Source organism: Arachis hypogaea, chromosome 20, assembly GCF_003086295.3.
Source record: "Arachis hypogaea cultivar Tifrunner chromosome 20, arahy.Tifrunner.gnm2.J5K5, whole genome shotgun sequence".
NCBI classification, from domain to species: Eukaryota; Viridiplantae; Streptophyta; class Magnoliopsida; order Fabales; family Fabaceae; genus Arachis; species Arachis hypogaea.
In genome coordinates this window covers 121,199,821-121,208,213 of record NC_092055.1, presented here as the reverse complement: position 1 = coordinate 121,208,213, position 8,393 = coordinate 121,199,821, and the positions used below count along the sequence as shown (strand labels likewise).

General features: G+C 41.9%; 1 non-coding gene across 1 annotated transcript; it reads right to left on the bottom strand.

Moving 5' to 3' along the window:
• Positions 1 to 7,953: 7,953 nt before the first annotated feature.
• Positions 7,954 to 8,060, bottom strand: LOC112786985 (small nucleolar RNA R71). The gene has a single exon (XR_003194424.1). It is a non-coding gene; the product is annotated as a small nucleolar RNA R71 (small nucleolar RNA).
• Between the last annotated feature and the right edge of the window lie 333 nt (positions 8,061 to 8,393).

Here is an 8,393-nt window from a genome sequence, read left to right as displayed (position 1 = left end):
CGGATCAAAGAAGAGGCGTTAAAACATCAAATGGCCTTAAGATACAATTGGAAGGTAATCTAGCAACAACGATCTCATTCTAATCCGAAATGACATCAGAATAGGTCGGTCAGAAGAGGAGAAGCTAGCAGCCAACTGGAAAGGACCATACCAAGTTGTTCATAAGAACTGGGGAAACGTTGCTACAAAGTGTCCAACCTCGAGGGGCAAGAGCTACCAAGGTCATGGCATGCCTGCAATCTAAAAAGGGCGCCAGGCCAAGATCCAAAAAGATTGCCCGACCTAGAAAGGTAAGTACTAACATGTACACACTCTTATCTTCATTTTATTGTTTAAAAGATTGCAAATTTTAGTTTCCTACCAAGACGCCTGACTACGGCAGGTCGGCAAGGTGAAACACCAAATTCACCGCCCGATCACGACAAAGTCGGCAAGATGAAAACCAAATTCATTGTCCGATTACAAAGCGACAAGTCGGCAAGGTGAAAACCAACTTCACCGCCCGACCACGATGAAAACCAAATTCATCGTTTGATTTCGACAAAGGTCGACAAAGTGAAAACAAAATTCACTGCTATACGAAGACGCATTAATCTGAAGCATTCATCGTCCGATTATAAAGCAACAGATCGGCAGAAAGTGAAAAACAATTTCACTGCACGATCACGATAAAGACAATCGTCCGATAAAGGTAAAAACGTGATTCACCTAAAAGACGATCTAAAGATAGCAACCACCTTCTACAAATCGGCAAAGATGAACACAGAATAATGTAAGAAGTTATCGAAAGTGATCCGGAAAAAGAACCTGACGAGGTCTTATGGATTGCTAAATAATAACTTAAAGACTGGCCGACGTTAAGAAGTCGGACCAAGTCAACCCAAGTTATAAGTAAACCCTGGAAAGAGGTCTGGCCAACCCTATTAAAGAGGATTACTTTAACTTAGAAGGGCCCGACATGACAAGTCAGCCCAAAATGAAAAGTTATAAAAGTAGCCCCTGAAAGAGACCTGACAAAGGTCCAAAAAAGAGGACTACAAAAATAACTTTGAAAGAGGACGACGCAAAGAAGTCGACCTCCTACAAACAAGTTATAAAAGTAATCCCTGAAAGAGATCTGACAAAGATCCAAGAAAGAGGATTACAAAAATAACTTAGAAGAGATCGACATAACGAAGTCGGTCTCCTACAACAAACAAGTTATAAAAGTAATCCCTGAAAGAGACCTGACCAAGGTCCAAGAAAGAGGATTACAAAAATAACTTGGAAAAGGACGACGAGAAGAAGTCGGACCAACGAAAGCTACAGCTTGGACCGACAAGAAGAAGTCGAAGTCGGACCAACGAAAGTTACAACTTGGACCGACAAGAAGAAGTCGGACCAACGAAAGCTACAGAATGGACAGACGAGAAGAAGTCGGACCAACGAAAGCTACAGATTGGACCGACAAGAAGAAGTCGGACCAACGAAAGCTACAACTTGGACCGACAAGAGAAGTCGGACCAACGAAAGCTAAAGAAGGATCGACAAGAGAAATCGGACCAACGAAAAACGTGCGCTAAAAGGGACATAGCTTTGCCCAAAAAGCCACGGCTCCACGACAAGGCTATCGAAATTGTTCAGACCAACTAAAAAGATTCTACCAAAGAACACTAAAAAGTTGTCGGACAAGTTAGCCCCAAAGGACCAGCTCGACCAAGCAGAAAGTGGACAAAACAAAAAGAGGTCGGACAGCAAAGTACCAACACTCTATAAATATCTCACAAAGGCCAGGGAAAGGTCAAAAGACCAAAGCCAGAAGTGCTTCACTGAAAAGTACAAAGTCTTGAAAAAAGACACTACTTAAAAAGCGAAAAGTACGGCCTCAAAGACGGAGCTAAAAAGTCATCCAAACAAACTATAAAAAGGTTCCCCATCGGAACACTACCTAAAAAGTTGTTGGATTATGACTAAAAAGCCCTTGCAGTGAAGACAAACAAGTCGGAAGAAGGCTGAAAAGACCTCTCAACAAACTAAAAAGGGGCAATACCAAACTCGCACAAGGAGAAACTACTCAAGATCGACCAAAGTCAGGATGTTTGAGCATGACTTCCTCAAAGAGATCGAGGCTCCAAAAGCACGATCTCGCGGAAAGGTCCAAACTCAAGCAGGGGCAAAATCGTACAGGTCGACGTCAGCTAAGAAGAGGCGCAAGTACGATCTCAAAAAAGAACAAGCCAAAGGTTGAGAAATAACTTAAGGCTCAAATGAGTGCTAAAAGAGATCTGATAAAGATCCAAGAAAGAGGACTACAAAAAATAACTTAAAGGAGACCGATATAACCAAGTCGGACTCCTACTACTGAAAAGTTATCAAAGTAGTCCCTAAAAGAGATCTGACAAAGATCCAAGAAAGAGGACTACAAAAAATAACTTAAAGGAGACCGATATAACCAAGTCGGACTCCTACTACTGAAAAGTTATCAAAGTAGTCCCTAAAAGAGATCTGACAAAGATCCAAGAAAGAGGACTACAAAAAATAACTTAAAGGAGACCGATATAACCAAGTCGGACTCCTACTATCGAAAAAGTTATCAAAGTAATCCCTAAAAGAGACCTAACAGAGGTCCAAAAAAGAGGATTACCAAAATAACTTAGAAGGGGACCAACGCAAAGGAATCGGTCACAAATACAGAAACCGAGAAACAAGTTGGATCTATACAATCACAGCCTCAAAGGATCCAAGATACAAGCAAATAAAGCAAAGTAATCCAAGGAGGTCGAGCAGCAAGATTTCGAACATCAATAGAAAAACAAAAAAGATGTCAAGTCAAACAACTACTTTTACTCTATAAAGTTATAAGGCCTGGAAGGCCACCAAAACCTACCACGAAGAGATAACAAGTTACTTTTTGTTCCTCATAAAAAGTTGCTAAGAAGCGTCAGCAAATAAATAAAAAAGTTCTAAAAGAGCCCCAAGCCGGGCCAACTACAAAAATTTTCAAGAAGAGATCAGCAAGCGTCAGGAGCCTTCTTGGCAGCATCATGACAAGGAGAAGGAGGGCGAGTCTGGATCGCCACAGCATCCACAGTTCCATCCTCCCAATTCAGGATCTGGCAATCCGAGTCGGGCACAGCAAGAGGAACCGAAGAGGTCGACACTTTGGTAGAGGACACAGGGGGAGCAACAACATCATCATCATCACCCTCATCATCAGGGACAATCTTGCCATCCCTGACTATATTATCCAGGCTAAAAGGGGTGAGGTCGGCCTCGGGAGCAATGACCTGAACTTGCTCCCTCAAGTTCTCATAAGCAGCAGTCACGCTGCCAACGAGATGACTTTGGAGCTCAGCATAATCTTCCCGAACACTGTCAAGCTCCCCCCTCAGGCGCATCACCTCCCGATAAGATGAAAGGTAACTCTCCTTGTGCATCAGGACTGCGTCCTCAGCCAACCTCAAAGAAGCCGCCAATGACTGAGAACTCGCCTCCTCATTCTTCAAGTCCTTCTCCAGCTTGGCTACCTTCGTCTCAAGCTCCTCCTTTAACTCCTTCATCCGATCAAACTCTTGTTTCGCCTCCTCCATAAACGCCTTAGTAGCGTGGAGAGGGAGATTCTAATCAGTTTGATATATGGCAGCCGACATATACGCCATTTCACATGATTTCGGGCCATAAACTCCAAGTGATGGAGGATGGACACATCGTCCATGGAGAGAGCGCCGTAGGGACCGATTTGTTGATCCACGAATTCAATAGCATTAAAATCAGGAGCATCGAGGTCAAAGGGCTCAGCAGTCTTTTGTTTTTTATTGGGAGGAGCAACAGAAGGAGCAGCAGAGGTGACGTGAGGATCTACCAAACGAACTCGGTGTGTAGGGATCACCTTCTTCATCCCGGCAGAACTCTGCACTGATGGCTTCTCGCGCACTTGGGAGGATCCCTCCCCAGCCGCTTTGGCAGCAATATTTCTGGCAGCAGTCGCCCTCTGCGCCCTCTTAAAAGCTTTCATAGATTCACTATTCTTTATTGCCTCTACAAATAAAATAAAAATTCAGTTACAAGTCGGACAAGTCGGAAAGACAGCTACAAGCAACATACACGGATAATAAAGAAAACACAAAGATACCCAGTTCAGTTTGAAGAAGAGAAGGATTGGTTAGAAATTTATTTGTGTCGAGATGGGGAGGTTGACCCCAGCGTTCTTCCAAGATAGTCACAAAGGCTCGCTCAGCATCATCCAACATCTCCCACGAATACCTGGAGACCCTCACGTCTTTTTTCCATTCCAAGGGAAAAGCAGGTTCGTCATTTTCATCCAGAAAAAAGGGCCGAGCTCCTTCAATAGCTCGGACCTTGAAAAAGTAGTTTTTAAAATCACAGAACGACTCGTCAAACATGGAAAAAACCTTCTTTCCCTGGGTAGAACGAAAGGAGACCCAAGCTGACTTCTTTTTTACCACACCGGGCTTAGTCAAGACAAAAAGATAGAAAAAGAGAGATTGGAAAGCAGGAATACCAAAACCATTGCACAACAATTGAAAAATTTTAATAAAACCCCAGGAATTGGGGTGAAGTTGAGAAGGGACAACATTACAAGACCATAACAGGTCAGTTTCAAATTTGGTAAAAGGAAGGGTGATACCCAGCTGACCAAAGAAAAAATCATAAGTATAAAAGAAAGGGCGACCATCAACAACCCGAGTTGAAAAGCAGACTCTCTCGTCAGAAGAGGGAGAGACAAGTTCATAGTTCTTCTCATCACTAGAATTACTACAGACACTATGAAACTGCCTAAGCTGAGCACAAAATTCAGAATCAACCAGCGAGACACACATGAGAACCATGGAGTCCACCCAATCGGCCATACCCGCGGGAACCTGGGAAGGCATCTCTACAACGTTATTTCGGGAAGACATGAGATCAACTAAATCCTACAAAAAGAAAAGAAGAATGGATTACTTAAAAACATCTCGGATAGAGGGCAAAACATCTCGACGGGCGGATAAACAAAAAGGGAAAACCCCAAGACTCAAGACAAAGGTCTTGGGGCATCCCTTGGAGGCAGTAAACAAAGCAAGGTCTTTAAGTTATTTCTACAACCTACATCCTAGCACTCATCAAAATAAAATCCAGAAAGAAAATAAAGGAAGCAAAAAATGCAAAAGGTCCACCCTCCTACAGTTTATCAGCGGAAAAACAGCAAAGGCGCAAACTTTTTCGAAATCAAGCAAAAAATCATCAGCAAAGAGCAAGCACTAACATCGAACACGCCAAGTAGAAATCATCAAAGGTGCAAACTTTGTTAGAATCAAAAGGAAATCTCCAAACAAAGCGAGGAACAGATGCAGATTCTCTATCGATATCAGACAGGAAACAACCAGAAGCAACGACAAAATCCTAGAAAGCCTCGACGGAAATGCCAAGAGAATGCGTAAAAGAAAGTCAGGGAAAACACATTACAGTGACAAGCAAATACAAGACCACGAAAAAGATTCAAACTTTCAAACATGCAAAATCAAAGCTTCACTAAAAAACTGAAGATGAAGCTATGAAAGAAGCAAGAAAGCTAACACCAATCTGGAAAAAATAGCAAGCTTCAGGGAAATTGAGGATGGAAGACGAAATCTGGAATTGCCCTCTCAAGAGCAAAAAAAGCACGAACAAAAGTAGTATCACAGAGAGAAACGCGAAACCACAAAACTCCAGGCGAAAACAGAAGCTTCAGAAAAATCACCAAGCGACGTCGCAAGAAAAGTTGAAATGTGGGTGAAAGGCAGAAAATGAATAAGTGCGAAGAAGTTACGAAAAGGGCGAAGGAGAGAAACCGTTTCTTGAATGCAAAATTCAAAAATAGAGAAGTTAGGGGAAACTGGGCAATTAAATGCCGATTAAATGCGGATATTAAAACCGCTTGCATTCCCAAAAAAAGCGCTAATACAAAAGCGCGCGCTTGTAGAGGAAAACGTTCTACATTCAAAAGCTGCTACAAAAAGGAGTCGACAAGATACTTGAGTTCGGCTTCGCTACAAGAAGGACCGAAGTCAAGGACTCGACCTCAACAAAGAAGACCGAGCTCAAGCAGGGGCACTGTTCATACCCTGGGTCGAGATATCCGACCTGGGGTGATCGACGATAAAGCGACCGACCTCTTTAGGTCAAGCGGACCGACTTCTTTACGAAGAACTCAGCTAAATCGACAGGAAAGCCCAAAAAGGGCCCAATTCAAGGAATATGACCCAAATCCAAAGGTCGTTCAGGCCTACAGAGGGAAGGGCGGTTCCGTTGAAGATACGCTGACCTCAACCCAAAAGATAAAGATAAGATAAGATAACTAACTTATCTTATCTAAAGGTCACATCTCACCATTATAAATACACTGGAACACCCAGGTATAACTCATACTCTGATTCTACATAACACCTGTTTAATACCCATGCTAACTTAAGCATCGGAGTCTCTTGCAGGTACCCCCCACCCTCCGGTGACGAAGGATCAGCAGTACAACCAGTCCAACAAGTCGGACGCGATAGCTCCGGCCACCATCATCAAGTCGGACACATCAGCTCCGACCAGCACAGAAGATCTCGTCCGAGATCGACCTACAGTTTCAGGTAACCCTCGAAACACCCCCTAATTGGAATTAATTGACCAAGGAATTGGCGGTTGATGAAGGTTAGAGGAGACTAGAAAGGTCTAAGGAATTAGGGTCTAGTCACATATAGTTTGCCATGAATTAAATCTTGCATGATTAAAATAGTTAATAAGAAAAGTCAATCCAGAAAATAGATAACTCTGAAGCCTTAACTGTTTCTCCATACATATTTCACAACCTGTTTACTGCTTGCTTTATTAAATTTCTGAATTATTGTTTAATGCTTTTGAATACCCAGACACTATTTTCTGTTTGCCTAACTAAGTAAATTAATCAACCATTGTTGCTTAGTCCTTCAATCCTCGTGGGATTGACCCTCACTCACCTGAGGTATTACTTGGTATGACCTGGTGCACTTGCCGGTTAGTTTGTGGTTATAAATTCCACATCAAGTTTTAGGCGCCGTTGCCGGAGATTGATAGTGATTAACAACTATCAGTTGTTTGATTGCTTAGATTAGGCGTTTTAGTTTTAATTTTATTTAAATTTTACTTAGTATTTTCGAAAATTTTTTTAAATAAATAAATAGCACTAATATTTTTTCCTTAATTTCTAAAATTAAGTTTGGTGTCACCTAGTTAATTTCATTTTAATTTTCTCGTTTATTTTCCCTGTTAATTTTCGAAAATGTTTGTCTAATTTCAGTTATCATTTTCGAAAATTTTCTGTTTTATTTATTTAGTATTTCTATTTTATTATTTTACATAGGTTACCTCACTGGGAGTTCTCTGCACTCTAACGTAGAGAACCCCATCTTTTCTTGTTTTCTGTCTGTTTATGCACAGGAACAGAGACAAGGAATCTCTTTTAGACTTTGATTCTGAACCTGAAAAGACTTTCAGGCGGCGTTTGCAACAAGCAAGACTTTACAAGGCTGCAGAATCCACAATAGATCCTAATAATGCTGTTAATGCCAATGTGGCAAATCTGAATGGGATGATCAACAAAGGAGAGTGCTTGGCTCTTACTCTGTTCCTACTGCAGATCTTTATGGAAAAAGCATTGTGGTGCCTCCTATAGCTACGAACAACTTTGAGTTGAAGCCACAATTGGTCACCCTGGTGCAACAAAACTGTCAGTATCATGGTCTTCTCCACGAAGACCCAAATCAATTTATTTCTAATTTTTTGCAGATCTGTGATACTGTGAAGACAAATGGAGTGAACCCAGAGGTGTACAAACTCATGCTCTTCCCCTTTGCTATGAGGGATAGAGTAAAGCTATGGCTAGATTCCCAACCCAAGGAGAGTTTGGATACTTGGGACAAGGTTGTTACTGAGTTTCTTACTAAATTTTTCCCATCGAAGAAGCTAACTAAGCTTAGGGTGGAGGTTCAGACCTTCAGGCAGAAGGATGGTGAAACTCTTTATGAAGCTTGGGAGAGATACAAGCTACTGACTAGCCAATGCCCTCAGGACATGTTCTCCAAACGGACCCAACTAGATATCTTTTATGAAGGTTTGGGTGAAATGTCCAAGATGTGCTTAGATAATTCTGTAGGTGGTTCACTGCACAAGAAGAAGACACTGGAGGAGACTATTGAGCTTATTGAATTGGTTGCTAGCAACCAATATTTATACTCATCTAACAGGAATCCTGTGAACTCTGAGGCTCCTCAAAGGAAGGGCGTTATAGAAGTAGAAGCTCTTAATGCTATTCTTGCTCAGAACAAGCTTATGTCTCAGCAAATAAATCTACTTACTCAGCAGATGAATGGAATGCAAGTCTCAGCTATCAACACCCAAAATCCACCTCA